The sequence below is a fragment of the Nelumbo nucifera genome, chromosome 2 (genome assembly GCF_055504915.1).
Source record: "Nelumbo nucifera cultivar China Antique chromosome 2, China Antique-T2T, whole genome shotgun sequence".
Lineage (NCBI taxonomy): Eukaryota > Viridiplantae > Streptophyta > Magnoliopsida > Proteales > Nelumbonaceae > Nelumbo > Nelumbo nucifera.
This window is the reverse complement of record NC_142650.1, coordinates 49208859-49228660: the sequence shown is the minus strand read 5'-3', so window position 1 is coordinate 49228660 and position 19802 is coordinate 49208859. Positions and strand designations below refer to the sequence as shown.

The 19802-nt window shown below is 42.3% G+C and overlaps 1 pseudogene; it reads left to right on the top strand.

Annotated features, from left to right (window-relative positions):
• Window positions 1-12877: 12877 nt before the first annotated feature.
• On the top strand, window positions 12878-12956 carry LOC148802191 (small nucleolar RNA snoR14; annotated as a pseudogene).
• Window positions 12957-19802: the final 6846 nt, after the last annotated feature.

The following is a 19802-nucleotide window of genomic DNA, read 5'->3' as shown; positions in this document are numbered from 1 at the left end:
ATGCAAAACTATGACAGTACAAATGATTTAAGTGTAAATTCTGACTTATTTTTGTTTTAAATTTTAGCTTATTTTGTTTGATTGCGGTATAAATGAATTAAGTTAAGACATGAAACAAAATAAAATAAAATTTAAAACAAAATTAAACAAGAATATGCATTTTTTACATTTGCACTCTCATAGATTTGTACTAATACAAATAAAATTGCATTACAACCAAATACAGCTTTTGGAAGGAATACATATGCAAATATGAACAATACAAATACATGCCAAATAATACAAAATATAAGGTTTTACACTCTATTTAATTATTTGTATTTGTACTCCTAAGCATTTATATATATGTCTCCATAACAAACCAAATAATTATTATATAGTTAATTGACAATTTTTCTTTTAGTGTGGATAAAATCCAACACTAATCTCTCGGTGAGAGAAGTTTAAGATAAAACCCTTTTAGGTATTATTAGTTAAGGATTTTAATTCATTTACAAACAAATTTAGTTAAGTGGGAGAATGGAGGATTGATATTTAATATAAAGGTTCTCATGATTAATAAGAGAACCAAGTCTAATTAACGCATCCAAATACTTCTTGTGCTCCTAGTGACACGTGCCTAAACATTTTGTAGAGAAATTCAGACTATAGTCCTTTATCATTTAGACAGGTGGCTTTTTCATTTTTCTGAAAATCTAGATAAATGATATTGTCTGAGAAGTTGTTGTTAAAGCCTGCAACCCATTACTACCATTCAGACAAGTGGCCTGCTCATTTTTTGGAAAGCCAGACAGGTGACAATTTTTGCTAAATTCCTACTAAAGCCCAAAACCCACTACTATCTCATTTTTCTAAAAAGCTAGACATGTGGCATTTTTCTAAGAATTTGCTGCTAAAGTCCACAACCCACTACCACCATTCATACACGTGGCATCCTATTAATTTAAGAAATAAGATTCAAAAAGTAAATAGTTTCACTCCTAAACATTCTTAATAGACACTTATTTATTAGCTTAACACATGTTTATCCATAGTCTATTAAATACAAATAGTGGAACCCATTAAAAAATTATCATAAACCAAGATTGTTTTTAAGTGATTTTTTCAAAAAGAAAATACTTTATTAATTACAAAATTGATTTAACTTTTAGGAAATAACTTAATTTAACTTTTAAAAATAAATAACTCAAAATAAATTTATTAGATAAATAGTAAATACCAAATAAAGTGGGTTATTATCGGTCTGAATAGATTGTCCATCACATAGATCTAAAACCCATATTAAATTTTTTTAATTTAATTTTTAATAATTAAATAGTAAACTTCAAACTAAATTATAGACAAATTTAGTTACCCCATTCTCTAGTTAACCATTAATTGTGTTTAACAGAATAGCGTAAATAAAGTTTGATTTTGTTTAACTTGGGTGATGGAGCACAATCCGCGCAAACAAGCCTCCCACTCCACCCTCTATATAATACGCTCTACTCCTCACACCTTTTCCTCATCCTTTCAGTCGGAAAGCAGCATTTCTCTAAATCTACGTAGAGGTAGAGAGAAGAGAAGTGTTGCGTTGTTGAAAGGATCTATCTGGTGGTGTTTTATTTTATATCTTTCATCTCATCGATCTCATCATCCTCTTTTGGCCTTTTATTCTTATCATTCCATTCCACTTGATACTCGTTCTAGCTATTACCAATGATGGCACGTCAACTTGTCGTTATTTCTCTTCTATTTTTTGTCGCCGTTGCTGGGTTGGTGTCCGCACAGGCACCTGACAAGGCTCCCATTGCATCCCCATCACCAAAAGCTTCACCTACGAAAGCCGACACTTCCTCCCCCGCTTCAGCACCTTCAAAATCCACCACTGCCCACACCCCTGCCTCCGCTCCAAAAGCCCCAGCTAACAGCGGTGATCATGTCGTCGAGGCACCTGCACCCGCGACATCACCTGCATCATCAGCAAAAGACCCAGCTAACAGCGGTGATCATGTCGTCGAGGCACCTGCACCCGCGACATCACATGCATCATCAGCAAAAGCCCCAGCTAACAGCGGTGATCATGTCGTCGAGGCACCTGCACCCGCGACATCACCTGCTTCATCAGCAAAAGCCCCAGCTAACAGCGGTGATCATATAGTCGGAGCACTTGCACCCGCAACATCACCCGCTTCATCAGCAAAAGCCCCAGCTAACAGCGGTGATCATGTAGTCGAGGCACCTGCACCCGCGACATCACCTGCTTCATCAGCAAAAGCCCCAGCTAACAGCGGTGATCATGTAGTCGAGACACCTGCACCCGCGACATCACCTGCTTCATCAGCAAAAGCCCCAGCTAACAGCGGTGATCATGTAGTCGGAGCACCTGCACCCGCGACATCACCTGCTTCATCAGCAAATGCCCCAGCTAACAGCGGTGATCATGTAGTCGGAGCACCTGCACCCGCAACATCACCTGCTTCGTCAGCAAAAGCTCCAGCTATCAGTGGTGATCATGTAGTGAAGGCACCTGCACCCGCGACGAAAGCCCCCGCTGCAAAGAAGAAAAACTCCACTTCCCCTGCGCCACCAGCCTCCTCATCGGACGCTGATGTTTCATCTCCTCCTGCCCCAGGACCCAGCTTCAGTGATGATGTTGTTGAAGGACCAGCATTTGCTGAAGGACCCACTGTAGATATTGAAGAAGTAACGGCCGATTTTGTTGAAGGACCCGTTGCATATGGTCCAGCTGCGAGTATTGCTATGGGACCCGCACTTGAACCTGCAGCCGACGAGGGTGAAAACAGTGGCTCATCTGCCTTGGGCGTCTCATTCGCTGTTACTGGAGTTGCTGCTCTGGTTGTGGTTGGTTTCTTCTACTAGTGAGTGGTGACCTGACCTGTAGCTTCCAAAAAGTGACATATATGGTCAAAATATTAAGAGAGAAGCGGCTTTGGGTGATTCATGTTTGAGAGGGATGTATCATGTATATATGTGAAGTAGGAGCTACCGATCCATAAGGGGACAAAGCATTGCCTTGGGACATTGTTCGTTGCATTTGTTGCTTTCTTGGAGGGCTCAGAGTTCACCATGTCTGTAATTATTGGGAGACGGCCGGGTTATCTCTTTCTATGTTACTATGTAATTTCTTTGAAACATAATATGAAATAAAGAAAAAAGAACCAAAGGCCATAATGAGTTACCTGTATCATGTATAATCTTCGTAAACTTTAGGTACTATACCTTCTGATCACTAGCCAAAATTACCAGCATGGACCGTTTTAACTTAAATAAATCTAACTGAGATTAAATATATATATATATATATATATATATATATATATATATATATATATATAGTAAAAGTGTATATACGTTACATGTCATAAAATCAAATGATGATGATGATAATAGTCAGCAACCAAATGACCTTACTGGTTGAACCATTAATCTATTTAACCAGGAAAATGGACTATGATTAAAATATTAATTCATTTTTTCTTTGTATTTTATCTATTTTTATCTTTACTAATAATAATTCTTATTTTTCAAAGATATTTTTGTTTAATATGAAGAATATATGATATTAATGCATGTTCAAATTTTCTATTAAATTTATAAAAAATTCTATAGTTTTTTATTTTTTATTATTTAATTTATGAGATAATAAAAATTACTTATTTACCAAGAGGAAATGTAATTCCAATATATTGTTTGAATATTGGTTATTAATATTGTGGTCAAATCAATTATATATATATATCATTTATATATAATATATGTTATTTATTATTTATTTATAAATATGTTATTTATATTGCATTTTTGTAAACTTCTTATATAATGAAAACATTTGAAAAAATACTTATATTTTTATTTTTTTATTTCAACTATTATATTTTCTTTTCCTTTTAATAATTTATTATTTTTAGGGTAAATTACAAAGACCCCCCTTGTACTATGGGGTCAGTGACAAAGTCCCCCCTATACTTTTTTTTTGCGACAAAGACCCCATTGAACTTTAGCCATTAGACAAAGACCCCCTTGGTCGTTAAGTCAGATGACAGAAGCGTTAAATTACCAAAAGGGAAACTAGATGATATTATCTCTTAAATCAATTTTGTTGCAAGCAAATCATAGCCTAGGTTACAACTTAAAGAATCAAATTCAGCAACATTGTCAACGGTTCCACGCTCTCTCCTTAGGCATGAAAAGTGTAGCTGAATTTGATCGAGAAGTTATAGCCTAAGTTGCAACATTGATGCTGCTCAATCCGATGTAGTGCACGAATTAAGGAGAGCGACCATATAATCCTTGTTGACTGGGTGGTGCCGAGCTTACAAGGACGGTGCTGCACTATGTAATATGCGATCAAGAGAAGAAGTTAGAGGCCCGAGGAGTTATCCCCAGGTAGGTACTCCGACGCTCAAGTCAGTGAGAGGGCATTAAATGGTCGGGCCGAGCAATGAGGGTGCTGGTTCGAGCAAAGTAACGGTGTGGGTTCTAGAAGTTGTGTCCCTTACCTTGGGCATGGAGTACCTTTTTATAGTTGAAGATTCGTGTCCTGGTCGGTTAGGCTTCCTGGGTTGTCGGGATGAGGTTAGCGTAGCTCATCCATGTAACGTGTAGTTGTGCTCATCCGTGTGACGTGTAGCGTATTCGGGATAGGGTCCCATTCCCCAGCGGAGTTGTCTTCTTTACTCCTCTTTATCCGCAGTTGTGCTCATCCGTGTGACGTGTAGCTGACGTGGCAAAAAGGATAAGGTGGGGGCCACAATAGTAGCGTAGCTTGACCGAGCTATGCCAACATGGCTGGGTGATGACTGGGCGGCCATGTGTCTCTTAGGACTAGCTCACCTATGACCCGAACACCACCCCCTAGTTCTGAAGTCGAGGAATGAAGTAGTCCCAATTCGTTTCTCGGTTGAGGAACTTTTGAGTTGTTGTTTGGTTCTTCCGTTGTCCGCACAGTGTTGGTCGTTGTCGAGGAATCCTCCGATCCTCGATTGCAAAACTTAAATAAGAACCAAAATTTCGGTTCCCGAACCCCTCCCCTAGTTCTGCTGTCGAGAAGGGGGAATGCTCGGCCGGACTGTTGTGCGGTCGTGTAGCCTTGTTTGGCATCGGGGCTCGGCTCCAGTTGGTGTTGAGCCTTCTGGTTGATTGCAGGATAGTGATGGATATTGGAGTGTCGCTGGAAATTGTCACACTTTTGAACTAATTGGGTGGTGTCCTGCTTCATCATTGGCCAGAAGTAACCCTATCGGAGTGCCTTATGGGCTAATGTACACGCACCGGGGTAATCTCTGCAAATGCCCTCATGTATCTCCCTGAGGACGTAGTCTACTTCAGCTGGGGGGAGACACTTCAGGTATGGGAGAGTGTGGGAACGACAGTAGAGTTGGCCTTGTATAAGGCAGTATTGGGCCGCACTGTGTTAGAGCTTCTTCGCTTCTACTCGGTCTTCTAGGAGAGCTCCTTCTTGAAGATACTCGGTTATGGGGTCCATCTAAGATGGGTCATGCTAAACTAGGAGGACAAGAAGGGTCGTTGGTGCGATGCTCGGCTGGGCTAGTGTATCCAGTCGGACAGTTGAGTCAAGGTCGGTCTGCAGCGAGCTGGCTAACTTCGAAAGGGCGTTGGCTCGGGTGTTCTCGACTCGAGGGATCTGCTGAATATTGAAATGCTCGAGCTACTGAATGAGCTCTTGCACCTTTTGTAGATAACTCGCCATGGAGGGGTCCGATCCTCGAACTGGCCGTGGATTTGGTTGACCACTAGCTGTGAGTCACTAAAGGCCTCAATTCTTCGGGCCCCGAGGTCCAAGGCAAGGTGGAGCCCAACAATCAAGGCCTCATACTCGGCCTCCTTGTTGGGCGCCTTGAACTTGAACTTGAGGGTGTGTTCCAAAACTACGTCGTCTGGGCTGAGGAGGATGAGGCCAGCGCTGCTGCCCTACTGGTTTGACAAGCCATCTACGTGTAGAGTCCATACTGGTGGTAGTGGGACCGGTTCCTTGGTGGTGAATGTACATTCTGCGATGAAGTCTGTTAGGGACTGGGCTTCGATCGCCAGTAGGGGTGCGTACTCGATGTCGAACTCACTTAGTTCCACACTCCACTTGACTAGGCGACCAGATACTTCCAGCCTTTGTAGTATCTACTTAAGGGGCTGGTCGGTAAGTACTCGGATGTTGTGGGCCTAGAAGTAGGGTTTGAGCTTTCTGGCGGCTGTGACGAGAGCTAAGGCTAACTTCTCTAGGTTGGAGTACCGGGTCTCTGGACCGCTGAGGACTTTGCTGGTGTAGTAGATCGGCCTCTGTACCCAATCTTCTTCCTTAATCAGTACAAATCTGACAACCTCGTCTTCAGCCGAAAGGTAAAGCAATAGCTCATCCCTTGGGTTCGGCTTGGTCAAGACGGGTGGTGAGCTCAGGTACTGCTTCAGCTCCTAGAAAGACTGCTCACATTCTTCGGTCCAGTGGAAATCTTTTGGCCACTTAAGGTCTTTGAAGAAAGGAAGACAGTGATCCGCGGATTTAGATATAAATCTGCTAAGGGCGGTTATTCTCCCGGTGAGTCGCTGCGCCTCTTTATGGGTCCAGGGAGATGGCATGTCAAGGATGGCTGATGTAGTGTGATCCGGTCACTCCTAGCTGACACTCACACGGATCCTGGAAGGTACCTGAGATGAAGAAGAAGAAGAATCCCTGGGGAGTTTACCCGGTGGGGATACTCCGATGCTTAAGTTAGTACTCTGTAGGAGAAGCAAAAAGGAGACGAAGGCTGAGAGTGCAGATAGCGCGTTCTCACTATACTCGAGAGATTAGAGGTCTCAAGAAGAAGTTTCTCTTCTGCCTTGAGGGCTTTTATAGGGGCACTCACATCAGGTCAGGCATAACGGCCGCTGGGCTCCTGCCACAGCCGTTACTTGCCAGGGCTGCGCAGGTGGCTGTTGTGGCGTACGTCTCGCCCGGGTGAGTGACACATCTCCAAAGTAGCAGGCACGCCTTTGCCTACTGAGAGACGTGGGCACAGACTGCTGAAAGGACTGGGACTGCGCCATCAGTAAGGGATATGGCGCAGTCTGATCGGTATGGTTTGTTAGTCAGAAGCTTCCTGAGGAGCGCTCACGCGGCTCATTCGCGAGCTATTTTGTAGCGAGCTTGGAACACTCCAGGATTATCCTTAGTAGAATTGGTCCTTGGGATGACTTGTCTGCTTGGGAGCTCAAACGAGCTAATAACTTTAGCTTGCGAGTTAAAGTTGCCTCGGAGTATCTCTTCAAAGGACGCCATATCCCTTACTGCACCTCCTTGTTGAACCTGGAGCGCCTCCTTGTTGAACCTGGAGCGCCTTTCTCGCTAGTGGTGAACTGCGCCTGAAATGGGTCTCCAACTGGTCCCATGACGTTATGGAGCGCGATGGCAGAGAGGAGTACCACGCCAAAGCTGGACCTTGCAGGGTGGCTACAAGGGCTTTGCACATCAGTCCTTCTGACACGCCGTGCAACATCATCTGAGCTTTGAGTGTTGCGACATGCTCGATAGGGTTGGTGTTCCCATCGTATTTGTCGAACTGGGGGCTCGCCATCCAGCGAGGGGCATCTCATCCATGATGTCCTGGATGAAGGGCGGCTCCTTGACGGTATGCGCGGCAGCCCGTGCTGGCTGGTTCACGACGGGCGTTACGCTCTTATGGGTCTGAGTGCGTTCCAGTTCTTCTAATTGTTGCTAGAGCTCTTTGATCTCGGTGTCTCTGTCGTCCAAGGCCGTAGTGTGGGTGGCCTTCTCCTTCTTAAGTCGCGCAGGCCGGTCCTTCACTGAGCTAAATCGGCAACGAAGACCACGAAGGGCGACGTCCTCTTGCCGAGTCTCTCTCTAGCGGGGATCCGGGCTGACTGGCGTGTTTGGCTGTGGTGATCCTGCTCGCGGGAGCGGGCAGTAGAGGCGGGCCTTCGGGTCATGTCCTGCCTCTCTCACTCGGACCGTGCTCCCCTCACATCCGACCAACATACTTTGGAGTTCTCAGTCCAAGGATTGTCCTTCGTGCATGTCGATGCGTCAGGTGGGATGACCCGGTTGGGCGGCGCGACAGACCCCAACACTTGCATGAACTCGAAGATCTTGTTGACTTTCTCTTGCATAGCTCGGAACTGCACTAGGTCCACTGCGGCCAAGGGTTGTAGGGCTTCCTGATGCAAGGAGCTATGATGTCGGTTCTCTCGAGATGGGGAACGGCTTGCTGATCGTTCAAAGTGGTTTTTAGGCATCTTGATTGGTTTTGAGGCTGCGTAGCAAAGGATTTTTTTTTGTTTTCGGGAAGGCTTTTTGTGCGTTCCCACAGATGGCGCCAATCTGATGTTGCTCAATCCGAGGTAGTGCATGAACAGTGCCGCGCTATGTAATCTGCAATCAAGAGAAGAAGTCAGAGGCTCAAGGAGTTATCCCCGGGTAGGTACTCCGACGCTCAAGTGAGTGAGAGGGCAGTGAGTGGTCGGGCCGAGCTATGAGGGTGCTGGTCCAAGCAAAGTAACGGTGTGGGTGCTAGAAGTTGGTTCCCTTACCTTAGGCATGGAGTATCTTTTTATAGCTGAAGATCTGTGTCCTGGTCGGGTTAGGCTTCTAGGGTTGTCGGGATGAGGTTAGCCGCCGAGTTATTCGGGATAGGGTCCCGTTCCCCAGTGGAGTTGTTTTCTTTACTCTTCTTTATCCGTAGTTGTGCTCATCCGTGTGACGTGTAGCTGACGTGGCGAAAAGGATAAGGTGGGGGCCACAATAGTAGCGTAGCTCAGCCGAGCTATGCTGATGTGGTCGAGCTATGCCGATGTGACCAAGCTATGTCGACGTAGCCGAGCTATGCTGGCGTGACCGTGTGATGACTAGACAGTCACGTATCTCTCAGGACCAACTTAGCCATGACCCAAACAAACATTAAGCCAAGCGAGGATTTTCACTACTTAGACTACAACCTACACTGATTTTCACTGCTTTTACTTTTCAGTTTTGCCACATGAGGATTCTCCATGAAGTGCTTAGGGACTTGTAATGTAAATGATTTGCATTGATTTGATCAGCAGGTTGTGATTTAAGGCCAATTAAAGTTGTGAGATCCTTAATGACTGAAATTGAATATTTTTTAGTGAATAAGATCAAGGAAATTTCCACGAAAATAGCTCAAGGTTCATGCATGTTTGAACTTTAAATAACTAAGAAGGGTATGCTTTAAACTGATAAAGTGATAATATATCATTATTCTTTTCGAAAGAAATTTTAACAAATTCAATAGGTCCAATAAAAAGTGTAATAATGATTAATTCCATAATCTAGAAAAGGCCAAAAGTGATGGCCTGATGAGTGTTAATGCTTTATCAATTGGGTAGACAGACATTTACACTTGGTATAAAATTTACCAAACTGAAAAAATGAAAATATATTCACTTCATCAAATTTGTTTCAAGGCAGGACAAAATAAGTGAAATGAAAGGTTCATAGCATCGAAGTCATCAAATAAGCAAAACAATTTGATAGCAGCATAGAAATAGAAAGTTTTTGGATACCCTGATCTGCAAACTCCCTTGCAGATTCACAAGCTCAAAAGGGAAAGGCTAACCTTGAGTTGGGGAAACTATCGTTTAAGTGAACAAATTTGTGTTGGGTTCACTTTTGATCCTTAAGCTAAGGGATGAGCAACGATCACCTGACTCTTTTGATCTTTAAGTTGCAAACTAAAAACTGAACTAGACTAATGGTATCTTCGAAAGCACCTTAATGAAAAGAAAATAATGCAAACCTGGCCAAGAATATTTCCAATAATTCCACCACACTGCCAAGACTTGAGAAATACCAAACAAGTCCAACCACTTGTGTCTCCACAGCCTTAACACTATCATAAAATGCATTCCCTATGGCAAGGCTTTAAACTTGGCCTGTGTAGAATCACCAAAGCCAGCTAGACCTGAGAAAGCTAATAAGATCTCCCTTGATGCATCCCTGGAAACCCCTTATCTTGCCCTGATGGCCTTGGGTTCCCTAAAAGCATCCAACAAAATTTAGGTTCATTGTCCTTACTGGAGTAGTTCTGGCTTTGAGTAAATTTCTACATTATTACTTAGTCATGCATAGGGTTGCTAAGCATTGTGCAAGGGATCTGGTTCCAAGTTCTGTGACTCCTATCTTTGAGTAAATTTTTTATCCTGGTACAAGGGATCTACTAAGAATTTAGTGCTCATTGCATAACTGAGTAGTTCTGCCTTACAGTGTTCTTCCATCCATTTGCCTCTGTTAACCTACTCTGTATCAGACTCCTTGCTATGGCAGACTTTTAGGATTCTTCATTCAGATATTTTAATTTATGATTTCATTACATTGAAATTTTCTAAAATCAAATGTCATTGCAGTGGATATATCAGAAGTATTAGGAAAAGAACAGTATTAATTAAGGAAAAAAATCAAATATGTTTAAACATTTGAGCAGAAAGACTGAAAATTGTAGACAACACTCAAAAAAAGAGAAATTAAAGTGGAAATTAAAATAAGCAGACTAAACAACACAGAGAGAGGATAATCGAGGGAACTCACAGAGCTTCTTCTACAAGTATAGCTTTTCGTCCGTTCGTTCTAATCCAGGAGACCTGGAATCCTAAACCAGCAGCACCGTCCTTTCTAGTATAAGGTCACTAGGAAATTATTTTTGATCAGAAGGTAACTTTGTATTCAAAAAAAAAAAAAAACAAGTTAGTTACAAAGGTAAATTATTAGCACTATCCGACTTTGAAAGAGAATCAACTAAAGGGTTCAGCTCCCTTGGAATCCATCCAAAAGAAGAAGAGAGGTCAAAGGAGGTCTCCCAAATGTCAGTCAATAGATGATCTCCAAAGGCCTCAATAACATACACATTTTGAATTCCAACAAATGCAAAGAATAACCAGACAACTAACACTCCTTTGTCATGGCTTCTGATTTAGTGATTATACTCTGTTTCATGAATAGGGACATCAATGTGCAAATATGAACCAACTGCTGATTAATTAATGATCTAGAAAATTACAGATGTGATTTTAACAGAAAATGCTATGAACTATATAATAAGAAAACCTATAAAATCCAACACAGGTAAATCTCCTTTATAGAAGTTATCAAAACATGAGTTGTTTCAAAAATATGGCTAAAAGGAATTATCGAAGTTAATATGCAAACCCTATGTCACCCTAAGAAAAGCATCCATATATCAAGGACAAAATTGAACTCGGTAGGAGTAAACTAAGATCATAAAAGTCAATTTCATGGTCACCAAACAGGTAGTATCCATATACCATATTGAAGATGATACAGGTTCCACAGCTCCATAAACGATTCAAATTAGCTCTATTGCTTCTCCAGGGGCTAGCCTTCCTATTCAACTACTAATTGATTATTCCCAAAATTTTTTATTTGATTCAACAAGGAGGAAAAATAAAAAATTATATCATTATCATTATCAACCACTGCCACTGTGGTTGCAAAACAATTCAGCGATCTCCACTGGGAAATGAACACACCGCTGTTCATAATAAAGAAGGGAAAACTCTCAATTAATATCATGTATTTTGAGCTTAGTGCCACTTTCGTCTTTCAACTTTAAAATGCGATAATAATCCAGTACCTATCATTAATTAGTCGTTATGTGCCTTCAAAAAAAACTAACTGTTATGTAGCATTTGAAAAGACACATACCTTTTGAGTGTCATCTAATTTTTTTTATTAACCATCCAAATGTTGACAAAAAATGAATAGTCTCAAATATTTATCTCTTCTATTCAAGAAAGTTAGGGTCACATCTCAGTGGACATTTTGGTATATGTTTGGCATTGATGTTGCGGTGCTACTAATGTGTGGGTTGGAAGTATCGTTTTCTGAGAAAACGATGTCTTTTTCTTATTTGGAATCGTTGTTGCCAGGTAGGACGTTTCCTAGAGCAACAACTATTTCTGTTTGGTACCAATGCTCCAGGAAACGTTTTCAGCACTGGTATCCATTATCCAGTGCCACATCACTGCCCTGTTGGCAGCAACGAGCTGCAGTTCCAGGAAACACCACATTTGGCGTTGCTCCAAGCCATGCCTTCCTGATTTCCGAGGAGTGGCTTGGATCACTGCTTTTTATGGAAAAATGGTTCCAAACAAATGCATGTTTCCTGGAGAACCATTTTTTTACGTGATGCTGATGTGGCACCATTTTCTAGAGGAACGACAACGGTTACAAACAAACGCTTGGTGACCCTAACTTTCTTGAATAAAAAAGACAAGGAATTGAGACTGCTTATTTTTGTCAACCTTTAAATGGTTGATAAAGAAAATTAGATGACACTCTAAAGACATTTATATGTCTTTTCAAATGCCACTTAACAACTGATTAATAATAGATACTAAATTGACACGTTTTGAAAATTCAAATTCTGAATTATCACATTTTAAAGTTTGAAAACCAAAATGACACTAGTCCAACATCGTACTAATCCGGAATTTTCCCTAAATTCAACACACTACACATCAATATAATGCAAGCGCAGGCGTGTTCACAGTTCACTGCTGGGGGTAACTGAATTGTTCTACGACAAGGCTACAAGGCTGCAAGAGTAATGTTTTCTCGTGGCAACGAGGGAGGAAAGCTTCGGCATCTCCGACTCTTTCTCGGCCAACGCAGATGAATACCCAGGATATAAAGTTATCTAGAACAACATCAAAGGAGTGAATAGGGACGCCAAGGCCGAACCAGATTGCTCGAGTCCATGACAGTGAACAATACTAAATATGGCTAATTAAGAGTCTCGGTCGATCCATATTTAATTTTGGGCTTTACTTTATTCTCAATGCAAATTAATCAAGAATACAAAGTAAAACCCGAAACAAAAATATTAGTGTGATGTTAATCATGGTCTGCCAATCCACTGAAATTATTAGTGTGATGTTAATCATGAATCCCGACAGGTTCTGATCGTTTTCTCCACAACAATCAACACCTTGAATTCATTTCTAACATGCCATTGGAGGTTTTGTTTCTTTTTCTTTTAATTTATTTATTTGGGGTTTGATTTTCTTTGATTTGCAGCTTTCCGTTTTTTTTTGTATTTTGGATTTATTGTTTTCTGTATCCTTTTAGGAGTATTGCGAGATTTTCTAATGTCATTCTTGGTTCTACAAAACTGCTCATTCAGCAGCCCTACTTGTCCAGCTGCATTCACAATTTGTCATGTTCAGCTTCAAGAGTGAACAAACTCTAGTTATATCGGCCTCGCATCAATCAACCCAGGAGAGCTAGGGAGCCTCAGAGGCATGACCACAACCATAGAAGCTGGCTCCACCGTCGCCCCGGAAAACATAGTGGCAACTCTTCTTAACATCTCCATCTCCAACCGCGATGTGCTCATGTCCACTCGCGGCCTTCTTGATGCGCTTTCCCATGTTCTCCGCCTCTCCACTTCGACCCCTGCCACTGTTCAAACTGCCGCCGCGACCCTTTACAGCCTTCTCGTCGTTGATGAGTATCGACTCATTATTGGAGCCAAGCGGGATATCATCTTCGCTCTTGTCGACATAATTCGGAACTCCAATTCACCTGCGAGGTCGATGAAGGACGCCCTTAAAGCCAACTTTGGTATCTCACTTTACCCACTCAACCGTGCCACCATGGATGAATTGGGTGCAGTCCCTGCCCTTTTCTCGCTTGTGGTGAAGGATGGCTGGATTGGGGTTATCGAGGATGCTACAGCGATTCAGTTGAGAGGACTAGATGCAATGACGAATTTTGCTACTCCGCCAAAAGCTAAGCAGAAGATACAAGTACAAACCAGTTCTGAATACGATTCCTTCTATTGCTACCTCTGCTACTGTGACATCGGAAAACAGAGGAAATCGAGAAAAAAAAGGGGAGGAGAGAAAGGGGAAGGGGAAGAGAGAAATCGAGAGAGAGAGGACTTCCAAAGTCCACTACCGCTGTTGTTCGTGTATCATGAGGTTGGGGAACATGAACAGTAAATATTGCAATGGCAGATTTTGACGAAGGAGGTCTTTGTCTCATGGTCATAGTATAAAAGAGGGTCTCTCTCACAAACCCCATAGTACAGGGTGTTAGACAGTTTATGTATGCCCTTAGCTTCAATCTAATTTGATGTACTTTTGTTATTTAGTGGAAATAAATAAAGTGCATGTTTGATTCATGTTGTTTGGTTTAATTCTGTGTAAAACCCTAAAACTGGACATTTGTAGAGACTCATGTTAGTTTTAAATGTTCACAGCCGTTGGATAAGTCTGGGGAGATTTATCCTGCCAAGACTGATGCTGGTGTGCCACTAAGTGTTGGGATGGCCTGTCTCAGCCATCAAGGTAAGACCCAAGGCACATGCAGTATGGGATTACTTGAATCCTTGAACCGGACCAGATTTCCAGTCTTGCCCTGGACCTTGGAGATAGATGGGCAAAACTGGAAAGTTACACCTAACCCCTAGACTCGATTATGACACTTCACTAGGTGCTGGATCAGGCTGCCTTTGATATGCCAATCAGTGAGATCCTTAGTGGGGATCAAAACCTGGGTATGTTGGGGCAGTTTGAGAATTCATCTGAGTGGGTGGTCATAGTGACAGAATCAGCCACTTTGTCGGACAAAGGGTAATGATCGGGAATGCACTCTCTCTGATGGAAACCAAACTGCCGGCAGTTGATTTCAATCGTTGGAATTTTGTTTTGCAAAATTAATATATTTACATATATATGTACGGTTTCAAAATGTTTGCAAATGGTTTTAATTCCCGGGATCCATGTGAGAGGAGAGTGCGGCACTGTTCCTTGCAGCCGAGGGAGAGGTCCTTTCTTGTCGGGCAGTGCTTGATCATTAAGGGCTGAGAGGTTAAGTGTAAGACCATTTAGGATAATACCTGATGGGCTAATCTTGCACCTGCCCACAGTCCCTGGGTTTTTATAAGATGGCTTGGCCCAGGGACCACTTAATGTAAGTGTTGGGCCCAAAGGGTCCATACGATGGACTCAAGGGGTTCATTGAGTTTTTCAGTGAATTCGGCTGGGCCTTGTATTAAAGGCTAGGCCGAACCCATGTGGCTGGTGTGTAGATCAATGCTTGGGTCCCACGCCATACAAAGAAGCCCAACTGGGCAGCAGATTGGAAGCTAATTAAACACTGAACACTTAATGGGCCAAAAGCCCATTTCGAGGTGGGCTGATATGATCACCCATCCAAGGGGCGAATTTTAGATTGAAGTTAGTAAAAGGATTGGGCTCTTAGCTCTATCCACTCTTAAAGACCAAATTCAAATCAGATTTGAATCTGGTAACCTCCTGATAAGATCAGGAGTAAGCTAACTCTATCTGGGAAAGGGATTAAGATCATCCCCTATCCAAATACTGATTTGGATTGGGATAACTCCTAAGGAGGAGATTTCTTAATCAAGAAGAAAGGAGGAGATTTCGAACCAACTGAGAGGGCGAAATATCAGATTTCGAACCAGGCAAGATCGCAACAAGGGTTCCTGCGATTTGAGATTAGATCTCATACTCTCTAGAAAAGATAAACAGTTCAACCTTTTTCATTTTCTGGAGATCTCCTCCTGCTGCTGCCATCTGCAACATTGCACGATTCGATCTTTGCAGAAAAGAAAGTCAAGAAACCAGTTCTTGACATCAGTCTTGCAAGAAAGACTGAAAGAATTCAGTGTTTAGTACATCCAGGGGATTCTTGTGAAGGATCCAGTGTGTAGGACGCACCCTGCTGGTTCTGTTCCATCCACAGCTGTGTCATCTTCAGCAGGGACAGATCTTGGAGCATTCTTTGGGTGTGAACACCAACTTTGGGAGATACTGCTTCTCCGGATCAGGTATAATCCTCCCATTTATCTTTTGGTACAGATCTGGTTTGATTAGGGTTCAAGTAGATCCTTGAATATTGTATTCTAAATTTAGGGAATATGATTCCCAATTGGGAGAAGGTAGGAAATTTTTGAAATTCGCCCACCCATTCCGCAACCTTTATGGCGTCCATTAGATGGATCCTACCATTCTTTCAGTGGTATCAGAGCCACAGGTTCGAATCTTGAACCAAAAGAAAATCAGATCTGACCCTGCGCAGATGGATAGAAGGTGTTCTTTCAAGATTTGCGCAGATTGTTTTCTTTTTCAAGAAACTGTTTCTTGTTTAGGGCGATTGATCTGAAATTAACTTTTATTAAATCCAAAATTTATTTAGAAATGTTCTTTATATATTTTGATTTAATGGACTGTTCGAACCTGGAGATCGCAGTGCAGATTTAGCGCAGATGGTCTGCACACCCTTTTTCTTTTCTTTTTATTTATTTCATTTAATTCGGTCTGTAAATAATTTTTTTTTTTTATTTTAGACTGAATGTATAGGATTTGATCAAGGATGTAATTAATAGAAATAGGTTTTCTGTTTTATTTTTCTTGATTAAAGAAGAAGAAAGAAGAAGGCGGCGGCAGGAGATTTGTAGTTGGAGAAATCGCTTTCTGCGATTTGCAGTTTGTCAAACTGCAACCCTTGTGATTAACCTCTGTTTTGCAGGTGGTGCGAACAGTCCATAATTGTTTTGTGTTTGTTTGAAATCAAAACTATTAATTTCAGATCTTTCAATAATTAATTCTTGAATTGAAAATCAGTTTTGGACCACTTCGGACTAGATTGGACCAAAACTGTTTGGACCGAATCTGGGGTTCGAAGGGGGCTGTTTTCAGTCCAATTGTCTCACACCTTTTGTTCCAAATCTGATGTTCAATTACAGGGATTAATTCGGCCCACCTGTAAAGCCCAGTTTTAAAGGGTTAAAACTGCAAAAGCCCATTATTGTGAGATAAGCTGTATGGGTCGAACTGCTATCTGCGATTCAGCCCATACACCTAGTGGAAATTAATCGTTAATGACTTGTCTTTTTTTTAAATGGGCCGTTGAATGGGCTTTACAGCAATTAATTGATTGGATCAATTCCTCCTTTACATGTGATGTTTGGATGTTTGATGTGCTGCGTCCATGGGCCATAAGTACTTGGCCCGTGATGACTCGTTAGTGGCTCTTGTGCACACCATGGCTGAATGCACATCATTGCCATGGTGTCCCTGAAGGTCATTGGATGACCCCCTCTTTGCCTGGTGGGCCCCACAACCCTGAAAAGGGATGCGTACGGAACCCCTAGCCGATTAAGGCCCACCAGAAATCTGACTTTATGAAAGTCAGTGGGAGCCACTTTGGTTTGACCTAAATTAGAACTAGGGCGTAATTTTGTTCCCTCCGGCAAATATGAATGCAAGTGATAGGGAGATCCATATGATGGACTCTCTAAAGGCCTTCCGTCATTAGCACAATGATGAGTCCATCAGTAATGAGGAAATGCACCATAAAATTGGGCTATCCATTTGCTGTTGGATCTGTTAGAGTGTTTCATAAGATGATAGGGGCGTCATAGACCGATGTGGGAGGAGCTTCACCAGAAAATGGGAACTCTCTCACGGTACCTTGGCATAACCTGAATATGATGGGTGTGCACTCACTGGACAGAAGGGTTTACCTGAAAACGGCTATGAACCTTGTCTGACAGAGGCCAAAGGGAAACTCATTTGATGAGTGGATATGATCCGTCACAGAAAGGTGGTGGGGTTATGTAGCTGAAACAGTTGGCTTTACGTACCCCATGTGATTTCCCACATTTCCAGAGACATTTCGTCGTCTCCGTCACTGAGATAGGAGGGAAATCTCAGAGATGAACAAATGGGAATGAAACATAGATTAAAAGCCATATCTATGTAGGTAAACATGAATCAAACTAAGGTTGTGGACTAATGATTTTGCTGTTTTATCAGAAAATGGCAAACGGTCAATTTGCAAAGCTTCTAGACGATAACAAGCTTAAGGGCCCAAACTATGCTGACTGGTACAGAAATCTTATGCTGGTCCTAACTTCCGAAAGTTAGACAAGGTAGTGAAAAATCCTGCCCCGGAACGTCCGGGTGATAGGGCTTCTGAGGCTCGTAGGAGGGACTACCAAGATTGGGAGGATAAGAACTCCCTAGCCCGCTGCTTTGTCATTGCCTCATTAGACAACTCAATACAGAGGCAGTTCGATCAGATCGAACTAGCCAAGGACATATTGGACAGTCTAAGGACAATGTATGAAGAGCAGAACCGTTCTACTCGACAGAAGGTCCTGAAATTGTTCATGACCGCACAGATGACCAAAGGACAGAAAGTTCATGACCATTGTCTACGGATGAGGGGATACATTAATGAACTTGAAGCTCTTGGATCCGGGCTAGATCTTGGCACGCAAGTGGATGCCATCCTAAATTCTTTGCCCTCTTCCTTCAATGCGTTCACAATGAACTACAACATGAATAAGCTGAATGTCAGCGTCCAGGAACTCAGCAATATGTTGCAGAGAGCCAAGGATCTACTCAAGAAGGATGAGCCTGTGGTTATGCTTGCTGAAGCTAACAAATCAGGCAAGAAAAAGAGAAAGGCAAAGAAGCCTCAGAAGAAAGCTACCAAACCTAAGAAGCAGAAGAAGAACAAGGCATCTGATGTCTGTCACTTCTACAAGCAGACCGGCCACTGGAAGAGGAACTGTCCTGCCTACCTGGAATCTAAGAAAGGTAATATCGAAACTTGTGTCATAGAAACTAATATGTTAGTTACTTCTGTATCCTGGTGTGTTGACTCCGGGGCTTCAACTCATGCGTATAACTCACTGCAGGGGTTCAAAGTTAGCAGAAGATTGAGTGAAGGTGAAGTGACACTCTTCTTGGGAACAACTGCAAGTGTTGCAGCTGCGGCAATAGGAACCGTAGAATTAGATTTTAAAGAAGGAGTCCTTGTACTTAAAGATTGTCTTTATGTACAGAACTTGAGAAGGAATTTAATTTATGTTTCAAAATTGTGTGCTGATGGATATACTGTTTACTTTAGTAATATGATTACTGTTAAACGGAATAATAAATTCATCGCATGCGGGGAACTAGAGAACGGTCTCTATGTTCTGCATCCTTCTTTGGAAACTAAATTAACCGAAACTACGTCGGTCGAAAATTCCAAGAAAAGGAATCGTAATACAGTAAGTCCCACGTGCCTCTGGCATTACCGACTTGGCCATATCGGTATTGACCGAATCACAAGGCTGGTAAATCCTTTGGATTTTCTAACCGTAGAAAATCTTCCCACTTGTGAACCTTGCCTCCAAGGTAAGATGACTAAGCGGCCATTTGACGGTAAGCCTGAAAGATCTGCAGGCACACTTGACCTAATACATACTGATGTATGTGGTCCCCTGAGTGTTAGGACACGGAATCAACACGTGTAGTTCATCACCTTTACAGATGATTTTTCACGATATGGTTACGTGTACCTAATGAGACATAAGTCTGAATCCTTTGAAAAGTTCAAAGAGTTCAGACAGAAAGTCGAGAAACAGTTAGGGAGAGAAATTAAGGCCCTTCGATCAGATCGAGGTGGCGAGTATCTCTCTGACGAATTCAGGGACTACTTAAGGGACAATGGGATAGTGTCACAACTAGCTCCTCCTGATGGGCTAATCTTGCACCTGCCCATAGTCCCTGGGTTTTTATAAGATGGCTTGGCCCAGGGACCACTTAATGTAAGTGTTGGGCCCAAAGGGTCCATACGATGGACTCAAGGGGTTGATTGAGTTTTTCAGTGAATTCGGCTGGGCCTTGTATTAAAGGCTAGGCCGAACCCATGTGGCTGGTGTGTAGATCAATGCTTGGGTCCCACGCCATACAAAGAAGCCCAACTGGGCAGCAGATTGGAAGCTAAT